Source organism: Crocodylus siamensis, chromosome 5 (assembly GCF_052110815.1).
Source record: "Crocodylus siamensis isolate JL-2025a chromosome 5, ASM5211081v1, whole genome shotgun sequence".
NCBI classification, from domain to species: Eukaryota; Metazoa; Chordata; order Crocodylia; family Crocodylidae; genus Crocodylus; species Crocodylus siamensis.
In genome coordinates, this window is record NC_143399.1 from 110073505 (window position 1) to 110094857 (window position 21353).

At 42.0% G+C, this 21353-nt stretch overlaps 1 long non-coding RNA gene across 3 annotated transcripts in view; it reads right to left on the reverse strand.

Moving 5' to 3' along the window:
• The window catches only part of LOC149864444 (uncharacterized), a 91515-nt gene that overhangs the window by 52682 nt on the left and 17480 nt on the right, over positions 1-21353 (reverse strand). Inside the window, exons 2-3 of one of the 3 annotated variants that reach the window (XR_016442520.1) lie at positions 8220-8356; positions 6397-6478 (exon numbers count right to left, since the gene is read on the reverse strand). The exons of 1 other annotated variant lie outside the window; for it this stretch is intronic. This is a non-coding gene — a long non-coding RNA (uncharacterized LOC149864444). The remainder of the gene's footprint in view (positions 1-6396; positions 6479-8219; positions 8357-21353) is intronic. One more of the 3 variants, XR_016442521.1, reaches the window with a different exon arrangement.

Below are 21353 nucleotides of genomic sequence, written 5' to 3' on the forward strand. Positions count from 1 at the left end.
CTTCATCTTTAGGTTGATGAAATTGTGTTGGTATTGAGTGTGCCGGTGGCACATAGGATAGTTTCATAGTTTCATAGTTTTTAGGGGCTGGAAGGGACCTTACAGATCATTGGGTCCAGCCCTCCTGCACATGGGCAGGAAAGACATTTTCAAATGATCCCAGCAAGATGGGCATCAAGATATTTCTTGAAGATCACCAGGGTGGATGACTGTACCACTTCTGGTGGGGCTTGTTCCAAACCCTCAGCACTTGGCTTGTAAAGAAGTGTTTCCTTATGTCTAGCCTGAAGCAATCTTCAGTCAACTTGTGACCATTATTTCTTGTCCTTCCCTGGATGTTTTAAGACTCCTCTTTGTTTTCCTTACAAATGGTTCTACCTATGGCCAAACCTTCTTTATTCTCTGGTGTGTTGACATGCTTTCAGGAGCCAGCAGTACAGCCAAAGGCAAGAATTTAAAACTAATGACCTTTGTCTCAAGTCATAAGAGTTCTAAAGTAAAATAGAGTACTTCTGTTTCATTTCTAGGTTTTGAGCCTTAAGGTTTTACATTTCTTGCATAGTAGTCAAGAACAGAAACAACCCCCCCCCCAAAAATTCTAGCTTAATAGTATAACTCCAGGACTCCAAGCTTTAAGAATAGAATGCCAAATATCCCAACACTTATGATGAAATCACAAGAGTGACTAGTTATTACAGCCCCTAGAGTGTCACTATAGATGAGAAGCAACCTCCATCCCCCTCTCACTACTCCCAGGCTGAAGAGGTTCTGTTTGGAATTTTATATATCGCCACAAAGCCCTATTTGGCATCATCATGATATGCTGCTTGTAGGCTGCCCAAGCAGCCTGTGAATCTTTGTTTCATGAAGCATGAAACTCCATTTGTAAGCATTCAAGTCCAAAGGGAAAAAAAGTGAAAGATAACTTAAAATGCTGTGTGTAGTCTAGTGGAAAAAAACACCTATGCAGCATTTTTTAATGAAATTATTTTTGATTAGACCAGGACTATGCAGTGCATGCCATGCACTTTTCTATGAAGCCAGCAAAACAGTCAACTCTATAAAGGGTCTGAAAGTTAATATCCTCAGTTCGGCATAACTAAAGGTTTGGTACTCTTTATAGTTGCACAGAAGCAAGATTATATTTAATTTAAGGTTTGAGTTAAAAATGCCTAATTTGAATCTTGTTAAACCTGTAGATTTTCTTCAGTCTCCAAGTTGTTTAACTGTTTGGAATCCTGTGTAGCTGAAAAGAAACTTACCATGGTCCTCTGAATGTCAATAAAGGAAATAACCGTAGTAAGAAACGAATGTCTGTTGTACTATGGGAAGGTACATGCAAAAACTGATTGGTCAAGAGGGGTCAAATCATTTACCGTAACAATAATTGTACTACTGCAAAGTAGATATGACTGTTAAGGGAAAGTAAGAAGGTAAGTGATAGAATGCTTGATCTGATCGCCTAAACAGTAGATCAAGTATGATTTTCTGAGTCATGGTAACAGTTACCTGTGTGGTTTTTACCATGTCTCTTGAGCAAACATTTTCATACCTGGATATCTAGAGTTACACCCACAAAATTGTGTTGATTTTATTTTGAGTTTGGAGCACCTCTAAAAAAAATCCTTTCATTTAGGGCATGTCTAAATATGCGTTTAAACACGACTAAATTTAATGCATATTAAGTGAATGCTCATTAAGGACATTTTTACACATGTTCTAGGATGTGCCACCAAGTGGCTTAATTAGCAAGCTGCACTAATTAAAAGCACCTGTGTGTCACATGTATTAGCATCCCTGCTCATCCCTCCTTTAAAAAAACTGTGGTGGGGCACTTTGAACTAAAGCTCATCGAATATGTTTTATTTCAAAGCTTTCCACCACCACTTTTTCAGTGTGGGGATGCACAAGGTCACTGATACATGTGACACAGAAGGCTGCTAGAGCACATTAATCTCCCCCTACTCCCTGCCCACCACTCTCATGACATGCACTTGAGTGAAACAAAATCATGTTATTACCCTCACAACATCCACTCCCACCCCCTTCAGCAGCTGTTTTATTTTGGGATTCTTTCAGGCCATTTTGACACCCAAAACACTGAATCCAATTTGAAACAGAATACTCAGAAACATCTCTAAAACAAAACGAGGTACCTGAAACATTTCTGAAATGTTTCAGGGATTTTTCGGAAAATTTTGGAGTTTTGGAGCCAGGCTTGAAGGGAAACAGCTGTATGCTCCTGCCCTGGTGCATGACTCATCCCCTCAGGGAGCCAGGTCACACAGCAGGGCAGTGCTGGTCCCTGCCATGTGACCTGGCTCCGCAGAGAGCAGAGATCTGGGTCTGCATGGGGCATGCAGCAGCAGTGAGGAGATCCCGGTGAGGATCTCTGCTCTCTGTGGAGACAAGTCACATGGCAAGGCAGTGCTGGTCCCTGCTGTGCACCCTGGCTCCGAAGTGATGAGACATTCACCTGGGGGTCTCCTTGCTTGCATGGAGGGCAGCGGTCATCCCTCTCCCCTGGACAAGCCATCCACAGCCCTGTCCTGCTCCCCACAGCCATTTTGCACAACCCTATTTCACAAGCTTGAAGTTGATACATGCTGACATGTGCTGCACACAGTGTGTGGGGCCTATCTGAAGTGTGTGCTGCAGATAACACTCACACTGGATTGGCCCTGCATGCTAGATCTGGGACCAGTCTGGATTAGGCCCGTAGACTGGCCCCATGTGCCAGATTCAGTTCATAGGACTGGTTTGGCACAGATCCCATGTGCAGCATGTGGAGCCCATAATGGACTGACCCTGCATGCTGGATCCAGCATGTAGATTTCAAAACACTTTGTTAAATACATTAAAGGTAGCACCCTAGTTCAACTGTATATCACCTTTAGCTTAGTTATCTGTTGAGAACTGTATAGTTCCTTTACATTGCCATGCCTTTGAAAATCCCAGGTACTTACAAGTAAAAATGACTTGTATGATGGGCAGTGTGGTATCTTTGGATATATCTCTTAAAGATTAGCTTTAAACGACTCAACTATATCTATAAGATTATGTATTGTTAGTAAGTAATAGAGCTCATATGAAGTTATATTCTAAGCTTGTCCCATAAGAAAAACAAGACTTCAAGAAACCAAGATTGGGAACATATGCTTTATGTTATTCATATTTCATAACCCCAATCAATAAACTAACTGAGCTGCTTTGGATTGATCTTCTGAACTTTTATGCATAAACTGAGTAATTGTCAACATTCTGAAAACATTTTATGTTTGATAAATTTGAACTGATATAATTGACAGTATATACTGAGAAGAGGCACAGAGCAGAATCCATTTACAGTAAAAAGATTAGATTCCGTTACATTGATGAACTATAAAGACTGGATTACATATGTTGTCCTATTGCTTTGTCCTCAGCCAGTACAAAGCAGTTACTTTCATGTATACTATTTTCAACCAAAGCTTAAACACACAAAACAAACCAGAGGTTTTTTCCTCTGTAATTTTGCAAAAATGCTGCTATATTCCAATATAAATCACCAAACGGTGCATTTTATAAATGTGGTAGTCTTTAACTTAACTGTCTAAACTATCCAGTGTTAAAAAATAAATAAATAAAACTCAGCTTGACCGTTCAGTTATCTGCAAATGGCCACACAGTAATAAAAATGAGAATTTTAAAGAATTAATCTTCAACTTAAACAACAGACAGCAATGGTTCTAACAATGAATTTGCATTTAATTGTCTTGTTTTTCACATACTAAAATGCCTCTTTTCTTTTGGGAGTGCTATCATTAAAATCATTCAGTTACCAAGAACTGCATTGTATAGAACACTAATATGTTCACTTTATTGAGCTTTTTCCATGTTTTTATTGGTTTAAGATTTAAAATCTGGGCTGAAATTACAGTATTGACTTGTACCTTGTGCTATTCCTCCCCTCGTGCTCAACAGTGGAATTAATGAAACCTAGAATGTCAGCCCGGATTTTCAGCCTGTGTCATGAAGACAAATACCATATAGTTCATGGTGTCAAAGAAACATGTACTTAGAACAGGGGTGGACAGTTATTTTGGCTGGAGTGCCACTTAATGAGCTTTGGTGAGTTGTTGAGGGCTGCTTATATAAAATCTTTAAAAATATATCATTTTAACAAAATATAGATAAAAAATCATATACTAAAAATCAAACATCTACTATAACATTTTTATTTAAAAAATATGTTTGTCTTGATTTATGTTGTCTGAGTAGTGTAGATAGAGGCAATTGAATAATGGCTCAGATGAAGTCTACTGTTGTATATTGTGTGGGGGTGCCAAATATGTGAGAGGGTGTGGGGGTATATGTGTGTGGTGGGTGAGTGTTTGGGGGTTAGTGTGGGGGTAGGGTGTGTGGCAGGGGCTGCCTGTGTACTCAGTCCCAGGAGCTGGGCAGGGATGGAAGGGAGCTGGGGGCAGGAGTCACATGCAGAAGAGCATGCCCAGGTGGTGCAAGTACAATCTACTTCCCCCATATCTGGCCTGCAGCTGCCCCTGCAGTGCTCCACAGGGGGCCAAGCCCTGTCTGCTTTTACTCAGGACAGCCTGCGCCACACTCCTAACCTTGCCTGCCCCTGCCAGAGCACATCGTTCACCTGCTGCAGTCACCTGGATATTGGTCAGCTCCCTTGCCTCCAGTGGCTCCTCCTCTTGGGCAGCAGGTAATGGCAGCCATGAGGACGTGTGATGTGCACCACATGTCCAGACAGGTCTTGGGGAAGTTGCCACCAGACAGACAGTTGCTGCACACAAGGCTCAAGGTCCAGCTCCTAGCTAGTTTCCACCCATTCCACTGCCTGCAGGTGGCTACTCATCACGCCAGGTGGGCAAAGTGGGTGGAAGGCAACTGGAGCTGGAGACCCATGCACTTGGGCAGGAGCCACCCAGCATCCGCTTCCACTCCACCTGGATTGGCATGTGGTGTGTAGCATGCATCCCTGTAGCTGGTGGTGCTTCCTCACATTGCCTACTGCCCAGACAAGTGCAGCAGGGGCAGAAGGAGCCTCTGGAGGTAGTAGGGAGCTGAACAGTACCTGGGCAGCTTCAGCAGCAGTGTTGTGCACACTAGCCAGGGCCATGGCCAGGGCTGGGAGTGGGTACAAGTGGGTGCATGTTGTGAGATGCCCTGGGTAGGAGCAGGCAAAGCTCAGCTCCATGCAGAGTGCTGCGGGAGCAGCTATGGGCCAGACAAAACCAGTTTTCACTCGCCTGCTGGTTAGATCCAATCCATTGGGTGGCCGGATCCAGCCTGCAGATCATATTTTGCCCACCTCTGTTTTAGAATCAGTAGCTTACCTTCACATTTCTCTGTACTTGTACAGTAAGTCAAACTCCCACTGCAATGTTACCTAAGCAAAGCTTTTGAGCTGAATAACAAATCTCTGTCACTAGTTTAAACATAAGCCATCTCTGGTGAGAAAAAGAAAATACCTATCTAATACACATGTACATGTAGTTTACAGTAGAACTAGTAAAAAAATTGGGTCTTATATCCATGTTTTGATTTGTAAAAAATGGATTTCTTTTAAATGATTTTTTTTAAGTGGAAAAGTGTCTGCTTTCCATAGAATGTGGTTTTGCACACAAAGATTTAATCTAACATCCACCAACTTTAAATGTTTATGAACATTCAAATATTTCTGTAGAATTTTTTGAACAAAGTTAATATTTTTCCCATTTAAAAAAAAAAAAAAAAAACTTGGCAAGGGCTAAATCAGCCTGGTTGTGGGGGAAGGAGAAGCACCAAGGCATGCATGCACTATACCGTACAATGGGACACAGATGTCTGAGGACAATATTATAAGGCACATCAAAATCAGGGCCAATCCTGATTTACTTTCTCAAAGAGCAAGACCTTTAAACAAATGAACAACACACAAGAATCTAATAATAGCACATTGTGAACTTAATTTAAGTCCCCCAAACCAGATGATGTAAATTTTCCTTTCCACAGCACCTTTAACTTCGGCATAAAAGGAATACATTTTATTTTATATTAAAGATTGTGTTGTCAAATATGTGGCTTTCTATGAAATATGTGAGAAGTGCTGTGCAAAATATTCCCAATGAAATAAAAATATCCTGTAATCTGGTTTTATTTGTGGGAGAGCATTTGAGGGAGGAGAGTAAGGTGTTGTGATTGATATAATTACCTAAATATGAGGTGGTAGCACCTTCTGATGCCTGAAATTAGTAATGGAATTTAAAATAGCTTTCCATTTTAGCATCCTCTTTAGAGAACTAGTGGAAGAGATTCTTCTATAAAATTAACCATTATATTTCACTTCTCATGGGGGAGGAGGGGGAAGGTCTTTTTATGGGGACATTTGCAAGAGAAAATAAGACTTACCTGTTATCAGTGTGGAAAGTAACATGCCGGAGTCTGATATGGTTTATGTTCTCAGGGAAGTTTTCATCTTTAGTACAGAAAGCTGGCAGAAAAGCACACCATTTGTATGCATTATTTCTTCCAAAGTCTCAAGGAAAAAATCTTGGCCCCCATGAATGGGGAGTTGTGCCACTGACCAATGCAGTGAGAATTTCAGCCTCGATCCATTAGAATATTCTAGACCCACATGTTTTTAAGGGGCCTCATTATTTCATCAGATACAATGGACAAAATTAATACATGAAGTACCTTCTCTGAATCTATGGTGATGCCCGCAGGGTTTGTCTTTCTTCCTTCTTTAACACACTACATATAAATGTATTCAATAATGAAAAGAGCAAATTAAATAAGTCTGAACCTCAGACTTCTATTGTCAACATATTCTTAACAGAAACTTAATTATATCTTTATAAAAATATTAAGACTTTGCTAATGCATTAGTGTGAGAAATGAAAATTATAAACACTCTGGGATTCTTTTCTCCACTCACTTCCCATTAATTGGCATTAATGTGAATTGTGTGCACACCCAGGATGGTGGATAAGTCCCTTAGCAAGGTAATAGCAATAGAGCTTAACTAATAAATGCAGGTTTAGATGAAAACTGGTGGGAAATTAGCAGTGCCTAGAATGATTATAGGTATGCTGAGCAATAATATCTCTACATTTTCCCATACATTAAAACAGACAGTAAAGTTGTAGCCCTACATTGAAAACCTGTTTTGTCTCAGAAACTTAACGTTATTCAAATAGTAATAAACTCCCTCTCAAAACTAAAAAAAAGCATGTTTCAAATAATCACAGCAAACTGTGGTTTAAAGACCAGCCAGTACCTACTGCAGAAGTCTTTTGCAACTTCTCAGTAGTGGAATGACAGAGAGTATAACCCCTCAGTCTATAGCTTGCTCCTTCCAGAAGTAGATAATTCGTTATCTTTATCTCTCAGAACAGTTGTTTTGGTGATCCTGGCTACAGTGAATTTGCTCTAAACTTCACATTCTTTCCCCGCAGCTCTGTCTTCTAACCTGAAAAAAACTCCTGCAAATTATTTGCTTCTCTTCTGAGACTATGTGGTTACCAAGTTGCTGATGTTCTTTCCAAGCTTATTGCAATCCTTAACTTCCTGTTGGGATCCTAAATTCTTTACATACTTTTTTTTTAGACTTTTGTTTTCCTTTGCCTAAACTTTAAGCAACTGAAGCAAAATCGATGTGTTAGCAGGTACACACTTACACAAACGTTAAAAAAAATACATTCCCTTTCGGCGGTTGCTGTAAATCACAGAATAACTGCCAACAGTTTCTTTGTGGGGAAATGTGGTACCAAGCTCTTTTGAAAGTCTGACATGTTGCTTATTTCTTATGGAGGAAAATATAGACTCTCATGCTGGCAGTTGTGAGTAACATGGAATATGTAGTAGCTACATCTTACAGTTTCAGATTTTAGTGCAAAATTACTGCAATGCTTTGTGAACCAAATTTATCTGCCTATCTTGGGTACTTGTATGGCTACTATAATCATATTATCTCAGCATCTCACATCTTGCTTTCTAATTTATGAATATCCTTGTGAGACAGGTAATCATCCCCATCTGAACAGGAGCCAGAGAGACTGAGGACTAGATTGACAAAGATATTTCTGCTTAGACACCTAAGTACCATTGTGGATATGGGGCAAATTGACTTGCCCAAGGTCATTCAAGAAATTGGTTTCAAATAAGGGAACCAAATATAAGTCTCCTGAGTCCCAGGATATTGCTTTAGCCATTAAACAGTCATTACTCACATTCTGAAAGTGAACTTCTATTTCCATAAATTAAATTGGCCCGAAGTTCCCCAGTGTCAGCTGTGGATCCAAGGAGACAGATAGATACTGCATTATGGAGATTGTTGTTTGCCCACTCCTAAGATTCCCGATATACCCTAAATAAAATAGTATAATTAAATATATGGCCTACAGTTTTGTTGGTTTGTTTTAGTCTCCACATACTCGGAAGCAATTTAACTACTTTTCCTCATATTTAAACATCTCTTTATGGAAGAGATGTAGCTGGAAAAATTTCATTCTGAAAGATTCTGAAAGATATAAGTGCCTGAAAACAAGCAATTCTAATGGAAACCATTAAGTAGCTGTACAGTAATTTATTATGATCATTACTGCTTCTTCTTTACCCATTAGTAGCTGGGTAGCACTTTTCATTTTCAAAGTATTGTAAAAATACAGGCATTAATTAATCTTGCCTACATTGCTATGAGGTAGGTAAGTAAACACTGTTAATTCCATCTGATGAATGCAGAAATAGCACAGATGGGTGAAATCCTGGCCGAGTTAAAACTGATGAGTCACGATCCCACCCAGAGATTTAAGAGCTTTGTCTACACAGAGTATGTCTGCCACTTCATATCAGCTTGAAACTAGCAGAGTTGAAAAATGATACAGCTCCTCATATTAATTCATTTTAAGTCTGGACTTAAAATGGTATTAAAGTTGTTTGCATTGGAATAGACCAGTCCCATTAATCTATGCCAGTAAAAGTACCTTCATAGTGAGATGATTGCATCCAGTCCACTGGCTGCACTGATTGAATTAATAACTATTACAGCAGGCAGCACTTACTAAGCAGACACAAATACCTCCTCTGCAGTGCCATTTTGGCCTACAAAGTAGCCTAGGGCACCTATACCCGTGCCCAATGCCTGCTCTGATGCGTTCTAGTTAAAACGTGTAAGAGCAGTCTCAATTAATCCTGCTCCAGTAGCCTTGATGTCACGTATGTTCAAAGTCCGTATGATTCAAAATGGTGGTAGAGGTGCTTTAACTAAAGATCATTAAATAAGTTTTAGTTAATGTATCCTGCTGCCATTTTTAAGTATGGGATGCTGAATACATGAGATGCTGCTAGCACTTTAATTAGAGTGACTGCTGAGGGCTGTTGTAATTAAAGCACCCCCCTCCAAGCACATGTAAAGATGCTCCTAGATTCACACACTTAACTGAAATGGTCAGTACAAATCAGGACAAAAACCTGTGTCTGGAGCTGGTCCTTAATGACTTGTCTAATGCTACAAAATAGGACAATGTTGGAAATAATTAAACATGTACTGCTGCTTTTCAGCTTATTATACCACATTATAACACAGTGGGCATGTTTACATGAGACATTTACTGCAGAGTAGAATAATTAGCTCTGAAGCAAAGGGCCTTCAGATGTGTGGCCCTATTAAGCCACAGGAAACTAATAAACTCTGCAGAAGGTTAGTACTTGTAAATACAAGTACTACCCTGTTGTGGAGTTTTTTAATCTACAGTACCACACATGTAGATACTGATGTAGCTGGCTGGGGCATGAGGGTGCTTCAGTGCAGGGGCTGACTGCCAGCTAGCCATACGCTGGAGCACCCTCATAACCCAGCCAGTCCCTCTGCAACACACTGAGCTAGGTCAGAGTAGCCCTGGGCTGGCAGGCTGACCCTCCAGGCTCCCTGTCAGCCTGGACTACTCCTACCCAGCTCAATGTGATGCAGTCCCGGGCGCGCGTGTAAAAGTAGCACCCAAGAGCAATAAACTCTGGTGTGATACATCAGAGTTTGTTGCTTCACCTTAATAGCACATGTAGATACACCCTTTGGGTATCCTAACCAACATACACTCTTAAAAACTGATGGCTCAGCATGCCATAGTGCAGACAGTTCAGTTGGTTCCAAGTATCCACTTAGATCATTAGCCTGATCATAACAAATAGCCTAATGCTTAATGTTTGTTCATTAACTAACACAGCAAAGATACTATACAGGGACTTGAGAAAGGAACAGGCTGAATGTTATTAGTAGATGTTAAGAGCCATAAACCAAAAAGATGACAAGCCAGAGGGAAATACAGAGCACCTGAGCAAGGGACTAATATAAGAGGGACAGGGGTAAGGACAACTAGGTTACAGAAAATTCTATGCTAGTCAACTAAGCCTGGGGGTGGGAAAAGGTGGGGGGAGAGAAAGAAGGGGGGGGGGTGATGCTGAGAGAGAAAGAATCAAACCCATAGAATTGTCCACAATGGTGGAAGGGATAAGTTGGAGAAAGTTTCTCAGCCTATATAGAGTCTCATGGTGGGGGTCTTCTTTGGGTGGAGTGGAGTGGTCCATCATTGAAGGTTCCTCTCTGAGTCCATCGGGTGCAGAATGGGGATCAGGCAGTCCCCTCTGGATCTGATCTGTCAACGTTCGGTCTGGCAGGGTTGATGTACTGGTGGTGGCCCATGATGTGTTTGACGTAGATGTCACACAACCAATGGATGTTGTCAGACACAATGAGGCAGCTCAGCAGCTTGGCAGAAGATGTGGTAGGCACTCAGAATGCTCTCGTTGCTGGGGTCCCAGGCTCCGCGCATTCCTTGTTCTAGTCCCATATATTGTTCTGGCAAGTAATACGGTCCTTAAACAGCCTGCAGGTGAGTCTCACCAGAAACAGCACTTGGCAAGTGTAGATTGTTGTACACTACTTCAACCTCCTCTGATCTCACACAAACACTGATGTATATGTTGGTGTCTTGCCGGAAACAAGAGTGGGAGGGAAGGTTGTGCTGTGACTGTTCTGGTTCCTCTGCAAGGTTCAAGCAGTCTTAATATGAATTAAAGCACCTCTTCTGGAGAGATTTATTTTTATCCTGGGAGTATCCCAAAATCAGTTTGTCCTCACATGGTGTCTATTTTTACTTTTCCCCCACAACACCAAATCTGACCCTTTTAATCTGATGAGAGTGGTGGCTCCCTAACAGAGAGAGAAGATATACAGAAAGAACCAGATTTCAGTTTAATTTATGCTAGTCTAAATCCAGAGAAATTTTCTGAACTCAATATACTGTCCAAACCCTGCTTCTCATTAGTCAGTACAAAACTCCCTTCTAAAATAACACTTCATTTCTAGTTGCAGGATGATATCTTTTATTTTCTTTATTTTAAGAGACTGTCAAATCTGAAAGTCATTATAGATTTTGTCTTTCTTCACCTTTAACATCTTTGCAGTTAGAAAGTTCATGAAAACAAATGTCCCCTGTTAGAAGAGCTGCCACCATAGAAGCAAGTTGCAAGTTTCTCTGCCCTTTTCTGGAATTTGTCCTACATTTTGCTTTCACTTTTTTTCCTCCTATCCAGGTATCAACCATTTGGCTGTGTCCCAATTTTTGTTAGAACCTTTCTGTTTTTCAATAAGTCAGATACTTAGCAAATTTCTAAAATGCTTAGGTTTTCTTCAGAAGGGAGAGAAAAAAGATAGATAGGATACAAATGACTGAAGCCCCACTTCAGGAAAAGCACTATGCATTTTATTTACCAGGACAGTAGCTTTCATGGGTGACTGGTGTCACCTTAGTCAGTGGGGGCATACGCCCCCCTCCTCCCCCGTGACCAGTCAGTGACTGGCGGGGGGTCCCCTCACACCCAATTTCACTGACCAGGGTGGGTTCCCCAGGGCCAATCACACCAACTGATAAGCAGCCGCAGTGCTCCCAGAAGTGATCATGTTGCTTCATCACACACTCCCACTCCCTGGCCGGTATTCACACGGTGGGCATCAGTGCTTCCGCCTGCCCCCCTGCCTGTTGCTTAAGTGGGGAGTGTGGTCTGTCAGGGGGTGCACCAGCGCTCTCAGGGGGTGCACGTGCACCCTTGTGCAGCCACTATGCACCGCTATTTGTCGCTTTAAATAATAGGCATTCCCCCACCTCCTTGCTTGTTATCAAGGGACAGAACTATGCCTAGAACTATGCTTCAGACTGAAGACTAAAACATGAGAGAACCTGCATAGCAAGGCTACAGGGAGGCTTTACCTGGTGAGGTTTACAGCAGGGGAGGGAAGACTTTAATCTCAGTTTACTCAATTCACTCCTAAACAAGGTCAGGAAGTAATCATATATGCACGGGTCCAAAAGACCAATATTCTACTATATCAACGTTAGAATTTCTGCCATAAAAATCCTGTGCATTTTTTAAACTTTCATTACTTCACACTGGACTTCATCTCTTTGCTCATGGGCAACCTCATCATAAAAAATAACCTCATCAGTAGTATTACTACAGGAACAGTCAGAGGGAGAACTTCAACAATGAGTCATTTTAATTTTTGTATGAAAAATTAAAATGATAATATGGGAAGAGGCAATTCAACTACCTTGTAGAGGTCTACAGAGAATGATGGTGATAAATTACAGTAAGTAATATCTTGAGAAACAAGGAGACCTGAGAAATAAGTTTCTGTCCATAACACAGAATTATTGCACCAGTACAGAACTACTGTAATATCCCTTTCTTCCTTTATTTTTGGGGGGTTTTGTTTTTTTCTCACAAGTGAATTAGCTCTGCTTGCTTGTATCTATGTACTCAGGTTGCCAAGCCTGCTTAATCTAATTTCTAGCAAGTTGTTAAAATAAATATATTGTTCCCTCCTTACCACTAAGAGCTACTAAAAAGCTGCAGTTAAAGGAAACAAATATATACAGTTCATGATTCATATGAATATCAACCTATGCATTCAAAGTATTTCATATGTATTTTTCAGAACTTTCTCCCCTGTGAGATCTTTCTATGGCCAGATTCCACAAACTGGGTGCATCTACACATGCATTTTACTGCCGAATTGACTAATTAGCTCCATTAGTAAAATTACCCTGTCACATGTCAACATCTACACGAACCCAAGTATTATGGTGCAGTAAATGAATTAACTCCTTTGTAAGATAGTACTGTTGGGGACAGTACTATCTTATGGTGGAGTCATTTGCTGTGATACAATGCCTGTATGGGTAGTGACTGGGACAGCAGCACTTTGTGCCAGGACAAAGCAGCCTTGGGATGCAGCAGGCTTAGAGGTCAACCATATGGCTCTGCAGTTTTGGAACTTTCATGCCCCAGCTAACCCTGCCAACACCTTACACGACCCCCTGGGGCTGCTCCACCCCAGCTCAAAGTGCTGCTGTCCTAGGCACATTTGTAGATGTATCCAGGAGCAGTGTACTCTGGTGCAAACTGCTCCAGAATTTGTCACATTGCATTAACTGCACATGTAGATGCACCCACTGAAACTAAATCAGATTATACATTTGCAAAATCAGAATTTGTAAACATATATGATCTTTGTATTGCAGATTGTTTCTGTAACACTCTTCTGCAATCCATTACCAACATTTTCAAAGATGGATGTCTAATTCTAGCCTTATAGTCCCACCCTGCTTCCCACAGAAGCATTAAATATACTGAAATTCCTCTGAAGTCATTGGCAGGCATATCCATCTTTGGGTAGATATGATATCTCTTATTAGACCAACTACATAGTTGGGAAAAAGCTTTTGGGCACAAACACCCTTCTTCAGGCATTGGGGGAATTAATACACATACCTTTTGGTCCTGCAGCATGCCAGAGATCCACGTCTTTGAAGCAGACCCAATTAATCAAGTCTGCTCCACATAAAAGCTGATGAGTGAAATATGCATCAGTGTGCAGAAAATGGCAGAGGTGTACTTCTGAGCATCTTTTATGTGTTTTAGTTCAAAAGTGCACCACTGCCATTTTCGCAGCACTGACGTGCATTTCACTGCTTATACAACTGTAAGCGTTGCAGCAATGGGCACTTTTCAAAGTGCCTGGTGCTACGGTGCTTCACAATTTCATACTTTCATAGATATTAAGGGCTGGAAGGGACCTGGCAGATCACTGAGTTTAGCCCCCCTGCACTTGGATAGGAAACACTGCTGGGGTCAGATGAGCCCAGAAAGATAGGCATCAAGATGCTTTTTGAAGATCACCAGGGTGGGTGACTGTACCACCTGTGGGGGAGCTTGTTCCAAACCCTTGGCACTTGGTGCTTTGCATGTGTAAAAATGCCCTGGGAGACTCTGCTGCTGTTATATGTTTGCCAAGATAGCAAAGCAGCTAAAGTAAACAAGAAGTCTGTAAAGATGTAAATGAGTGAAAGTTTGGAAGACACTGGGTAGAGATAGGAGGGGAGGAGGAGAAAGGGAGGGAAATATGTGAAGGAATGCAGATGGTCAGCTAAAGGCAGGTTACCTGGTGTGTCCGATGTCAGGCAGGTTGTAATGTGCCATAAATCCAAGACATTAGTGATGTGCTAAATCCAAGACATAGGATTTATGATGTTACAATCTGCCTGGCATCTGACACACCAAATAACCTGCCTTTAGCTGACCATCTGCATTCTTTCACACCTTCTCCTCCCTTCCCCCTCGCCTCTCCTATCTTTACCTATTGTCTTCCCAACTTCCACTCATTTGCATCTTCACAGACTACTAATTTACTTTAGCTTCTTTTCTACCCTGGACAACTCATAACAGCAGCAGAGTCTCCCAATGCCTGAAGAAGGGTGTTTGTGCCTTAAATAACTTTTTCCCCAAGTATTTAGCTGGTTTAATAAAAGAGATCACATTTACCCAAAGAACCTTGCCTGCCTATGTCCTTAGACCAACACAGCTACAACCAACAACTTCTGAAGTCAATGGGAGCTCTAAGTGCTCAGCCTAAAAATCAAGCTTTTGCTTAGAAACATAACTTTAAACACACAAGTTTGACAATGATGGCTCATCGTGTTCAAACAGAACTGAGGCGCTTCGACATGAACTATCAGAACACATTTAGTAAAGTTTCTGTGGCTTTGAAATATCTTCTCCATATTGAACCACTGCCCCTTCTTCACAAGAACCATTCCATTATTGAAAGCACTAGAGATATTTGTAACATGCAATTCTCACATTGCCATTTTATAAAGGAGATAAGGTCCTCCTGGGCATTTCTGACAACTTTCAGCAAGTTGCAGCAAATTGGTTTGCCTCCTCACATGCAGTATTAAGTTTTTGCTGGGGGAAAAATGCAAAAAAAACAAAAGCAACCTTCACATTTTCTAGACTGCAGTAAAAAACACTAAGATGATACTCCAAGATGTCAAAACAAAACAAAAAAGCACTTGAGGAAAAATCCTTGGTTTCTTTTTCTTTTGAAATTGAAGTGAGTATTTACAAGTGAAATTCCCAGGAAACAGAACTCCTTTATTTACAGAATAGGTAACACCATGGAGTCAACTGTAGAGTCAGAGACTTAATCTCAGGCCAGTTGCATACATTACACAAAAACCAGTATAAGTGACCAAAAACCAATCTACACCTGTAACAGAACCGAAGTTCGGCACATGTAGACTGGTTTAAAAATGGTAGAACCCAGTCTAAGATAGACCTGGATCAATGCACTCTCAAACTTAATGGATTTAGGTGAGATTGGTGCATCAAATTCTGTAACAGTTCTCATATCTTTATGTTAGATCACTGTCCACTGACATCCCACGTGCCTTTGTGGCCCTCTGCTAGCATCCCCTGGCAGAGTAGTATGCTAATATTTACCCCACACTTGGCTGTTCTGGCTGAGCTCCCAGTGGGCCCCGCCACCAGGTTTCACAGAGCAGAGCCTGCACAGACTCTCCACAGCCCTGCCTCTTGCCTCCGGCAAGCTGTCAGCCACAGGCACATGGGGGAGGGAGTCTGTGTCCCTGCACAAGTCCTGGCACTGGTGGAAGGACATGCTAGGCAGCCTGGGAGGATTGCACCAGGCAGTGGGGATGGGGTCAGAGCAGCACTGCAGGAAGGATCGGACCCCTTGGTACTCAGCACCAGCAACAGCCAGCGGTGGGATGTGCCAGGCAGCCCAGAAAGCTCATGCCAGGAAGCAAGGAAGGGGGCAATCCCCAGCCTCCTGCTATCACCTTCCATTTGCTGGAGTTCTGAGGGACCCGATCCTTCTTTCCCTGGAGCCTCCCTGCCCTGACTGCCTGGACTGAGCCTTTCATGGTGCCCAGCACATCCTGCCACCGGCTGTCACTGGTGCTGAGCTCTGAGGGGCCTGATCCTTCCCTCAGCAAAGCCTCCCTACCCCTGCTACCCAGCTTGAGCCACTCAAGCTGTCCTGCCACCAGCTGTTATTGGTGCTGGAGCTCATGCAGGGACACAGACCCTGTTCTCTCCCTGCAGCCTGTGGCTGACAGCTTGCCAGAGGCAAAGATGGTAAGAATGGCTCTGTGACAGCCCAGGGGCAGGGCCCACTGGGAGGCATGTAGGAGTGCCCCCAACCTGTTGGCCTCAGCCAGTGCAGGCAGCCTGTGTGCCCTTCACTCCCCCCACTAAAGGGTGAACGTATCTTCTCTTTGCTTCCAATCTCACCTATGCCCCTTAAAGAAACCCATGTAAGTCTGAGCAATTCTGCCTGGGTTTTTTTGAATGTTTGTACCTAGCCTCAAAGGAATGTAAATAGTATGTATATAAACAGAGTGGAAAATGTTAATACAACTGAGGTATCCAGGATTTCTTTTTAATTGATTTATTTTAACTATAAAATATGTTTAAATTTATATATAACAACATATTCAGAAATTATGGATAACACTTTTTAGGTGGGGGAAGATTTTTTTTTTATCACATTAGTGTATTTAGATTTACTTCAGTGAGCAGCTTAATACCCAGAATGAGAATGCCAGTGGTAAGAGCTGGGTTTATATCTACTTCCCTTCCTTTGTCCATGAAAGTCCCTCCAACTGTACAAGACAATGGCCTAGCAATGAAGGGACAGAAGGAGGATGAGGTAGAAATGAGGAACAGCATTAGATCTGTAGCATAAGTCCTGAAAGAAACACTGGATTTTTTTAATGGAAATCTAATCAGGATTTTATGCTTCTTAAAGCAAGACTAGCTCCTTCTGTGTTCAGTCTATGGACACTAGGGGTGTGGCTAAATGAGTGTGGCCATGTGGTATGTAGCACCACAAGCATGTCTGCAGCGCCACATACCATACAGTCAAGTGTTCTCTGCACTTCAAGGGCATACTACCCATGCATGCAATGCTCCATATTTTTTTCTGTGAGTTTTTCTGACCCTTGCATATCCAGGGGTCAAAAAAACCTGCAGGGAAAAACAAAACAAAACAGAGCAGCGTATGCATGGGCAGTGCATGCTGCTGAAAAGCGAAGCCAGACCACCTGGAGCAGCATTGCCACTGCCAGCCAGGCTCTGTGCAGCAGAATCACCACTGTTGCAGCCATAGGAAGCCCCCAGAAGCCCAGGGAAGGCTGCTGGGACCAGCCTCCCATACCACCACTGCACTGCTGCTACTTGTCCCTGAGGAACCACGTCCACGCTTGTCTGAATGTGGCCTAGAGGTCTCAAATGGTAAGGTGCTCTCACAGCCAGAGCTGGCATCAATAGAGGACATGTGCAGAGAAACAGTGGATATGTGATATAGGAATAATTTTTCCCCAATCCTTCCTTCATTTGCTCTAAGTAGATGGAACATTGTCTATTGGATGCATATTGCCAAGTATTCAGTATCTGTTGCTACTTTCCCTGTAGCAAGTACTAGTCCGGTTCTCTGTTTCTATGGTGTATAATAGTAGAATGTGTCAGTGTGCACTATGAAAAACCATGTGAAATTTTCCTTTTCTGATTAAGATGTTTTGCTTTGTTTTGCTCAATGGTTTTGACAAACAACGACATCTGTCCAAAATCTGTCAATATGATGGATGCGAAGCATAAATCACGTTATCTTGTGTCAACATGTCCCTCAGAATGATTCTTTAACATAAGTTCTCTTGTAAGCTACAAGCAAGGCCCTCGGGGATAAACAGAGCTTAAAACATTAGCTTAGCTCCTATTTACATAGTTCATTTGAGAACTTTACTTTGCCTAGCAAACCCCAACTTATTTAAAAAAAGAAAACTGAAAGCCTGAAACAGTGTTCAAGGATCCAGTTCATTCCAGTGAATGGATTATTATAGGGGAGTATGGAGGCCTATGTTTTATTGGAAATGTTTTTATTGGAACATATAATTGGAAATGTTTTCCGGTTTTCAGTCTTTTTACTCCTTTGTGTATAGGAGCATGGAGGGTTAATAATTATACCCCTCATGAATGGAGAGGTGGTTAGCTGCGTTAATCTGAGGTCAGAGAGAGGTATAAGCTTCCATAGGTGATAGATGCTAGCCTGAACCAATTATTCTGTAAGGTGCCACCCTGTCCTGCCTTCTACTTGACTTCAAACTAATGCAGCTAACTACCTCTCTCTGCTCATGGTTCAGCAAGGCAAAAACTTCTTTAGGCAACAGCCTACTTCCCCAGATGCTATGAGGACCTTCAGAAAGAAAGGTTTAAAATAGAGAGGAATGTAAATACATGGGAAAAGGAAAAGGGGATGGAGTCACTGATGAGAGAAAAAGAAGGAGGGTTGCAAAGTCAGTAGGGATGAAGAAGGCTGAGGAACACATTGAGGGACATATGAGTAGAAGGCTGGATTTAAAAGCCATTCCAAGTAATAGGATAAGAACCCATAATTTCTGTTGAGACCATATTTAACGCAAGCCAGTCTGTGAATAATTTCTGCAATACTGTGGTTAAGTTGGTTTTTAAAATTTTGTCATTTAAGGACAGCTACCTGATGTTAATCCAGAGAAGTTAACGTTCTGGCACAGGCTTTTGTGTGTTAGAAAAACTGATGTCAATTTGATGTCCATTCACTTTTTAATGTAGGGAATTCCCATTTGATGTACACACATTAGAGGGACACTGTTAGCAGGTGATAATGTATATAACATTGGTAGAGGAACAGGTGAATGAATCCTGGATGTTATATTTTGTATAATTGGTCCAGTGATTAGTTGACTTGTGTTGGATGATCCAAGATAGCTGGCATCTGGGGGTTGGTGAGAAAGGCAAATATCTCATTTGTTTTTTGTTTTATTTAAATTTTTGGTATGGTTCTTTAACAGCTAAAGTACAGATATGGGTTAAACCATCACACTCAACCTTTCCTGATCAAGAAAAAGCTTGAACATATGACACAATACACCAAAGTTATGTAACCTCACCCAATCAAATGTACCCTTGGATAAATGTATCAAGGCAATTTTATCCCACTTAGTCATAGTTTAATTAGTGATAGCAGAGATCAGAGTGGCCAATAAACACATTAACTATTAACTATACAAACAATAATGACTAGAAAATAACTTTTTTCTTATCCAATTCTTTCTCCAAGTGACCTGATAAGGGCACAGCTCACCATGGTCCGTATTTCTGGGGACCGTGCTAATCTCAGCTTCTCCTAAACCTAATGTGCCTGTTTGAACACAGTTGAGCCTGTTGTTAACCAAGTCAGTATTTTTTTTCTGGCAATACAAACAGAGAACCAATAATTCAGGCTTATGCAGGTTAAAAAATACCAGTCACTTAAAAAAAATCTATTGAGCACTAAATGAAGAAAACAATAATACTGTTTCACATTATTACAGTTTTTTTTTAACATCTCCTTTATTAATAAGATAGTTCTTGGCATGCCAATGTTGTGACAATTTATTCCTTCTGTGCTGTAAAGTGATAAATGATCAATTAGCAAGTACGACTTTGGCTCTGATCATCCAATGGTTTAAAGTCAGCACTGTACCTTTTTATGTAGTAGTCAATTCAGTCCACTGAAGTCTGAGTCAATGACATCACCTCCAGCATAAAACGTAATGCTCTAAAGTCTAATACTTGATTAGATTGCATTGCTATGGTGCTGCAGCCCTCCTACAAGACATTTGAATTGTCCTGGTGCTTGACAGAACAGAGGCCTCTGGAGAATGTATTGTTTTTCTGATGCACAGAAAATTGAGGTGAGGACAGAAAGATTTTGAAGAGAAAAGCTAGCAGTTTCTTTTTTTCTTCTCTTTTCTTTTCTCTCTAACATTGGAAGGATGACTGGGAAAACTTCATGAAGGAATGGAGATAAGAAGATGTATTAAAAGGTGGTGGTGACAGACAGGCAGCTCATCCCAAACTTACATACACATACTGGATTTAACAACTAAGATAAAAATTATTAAGAAAAAAAAAGAAACCGTAATTTTATTGGCAATTAATGAAAAAAGGGAGGCTAGGTACAGACATCCAAAAAGCCTGAGGCAGAATTGATCCGATCTGTGTGGGATGCCTACACTGGCTGAGGCCAGAAGGCAGGGGGTGCTCCTGCATGGCTCTCAGCCTGGTCCCTTTTCCCAGCCCCATCCCGCCTACCACCAGCCAGCTGTCACTGGCATTGGGGTGGGGGGGCATCCCCCCTCAACTGTGCTTGTTCAGGCCTGAGGGGGCTGGGGCTGAGGCCAGTCCCACATAGCAGAGGGCATCCGCTCTCCCTCCTCCACGCTAGTGCTGTGCAGCTCAGGTGACAGGGACAGACAAGAGCCAGGGTTGAGAGCTATGCAGCGATGGGGGGAGGAGGGGGTATGATGAGAGGTCCCAACTCTGTGGGCCCAGCCTCAGCACCCCCCAGACCTGAGTAACCACAGCTGGGTGGGGCCCCATGGCAAGGGGTGAAGCTGGGGTCACACTGGCCAGGCAGCAGGAAAGGGGGTAAGCCCCTACTGTGTGCCTCCCCCACACCCGTGCTAGCTATGGGGACAGGGTGGGGGCCTCAATCTCTACCTCTCCTTCCCCCCAGTGCTGAGCCTAGCTGACAGGTACAGGCAGGACACAAGGCTGGGGAGCAGAGGCCTTGTTGCTTTTCTCCATGACAGCTATGGTACAAGGCCAGCTAGGAGTTTGGCAAAAGCAGCTGAGCCAAATTCCATGCTCCTGGGGGGCAGAAGGGGGGTGAGGGAGGAAATGGAGGGCCCACAAAGGTGCATGGGCTACCTACACACTGTGACAAAAGTTGAGTTGGGAGGGGATCTAGGATAGCAGTTCAATAGACCAATCTAATCTAAACCAATTAAATCTAATATTACATCCATTCAGGTCTATCTTAAAAAGGTTCTGCCATATTTCAGGTGTGCTATGTGTGTTGAACTTCTGTTTTGTTACACATTTCAACTGGTTTCCAATTGCTTATACCAGGTTTTGTGTTATGT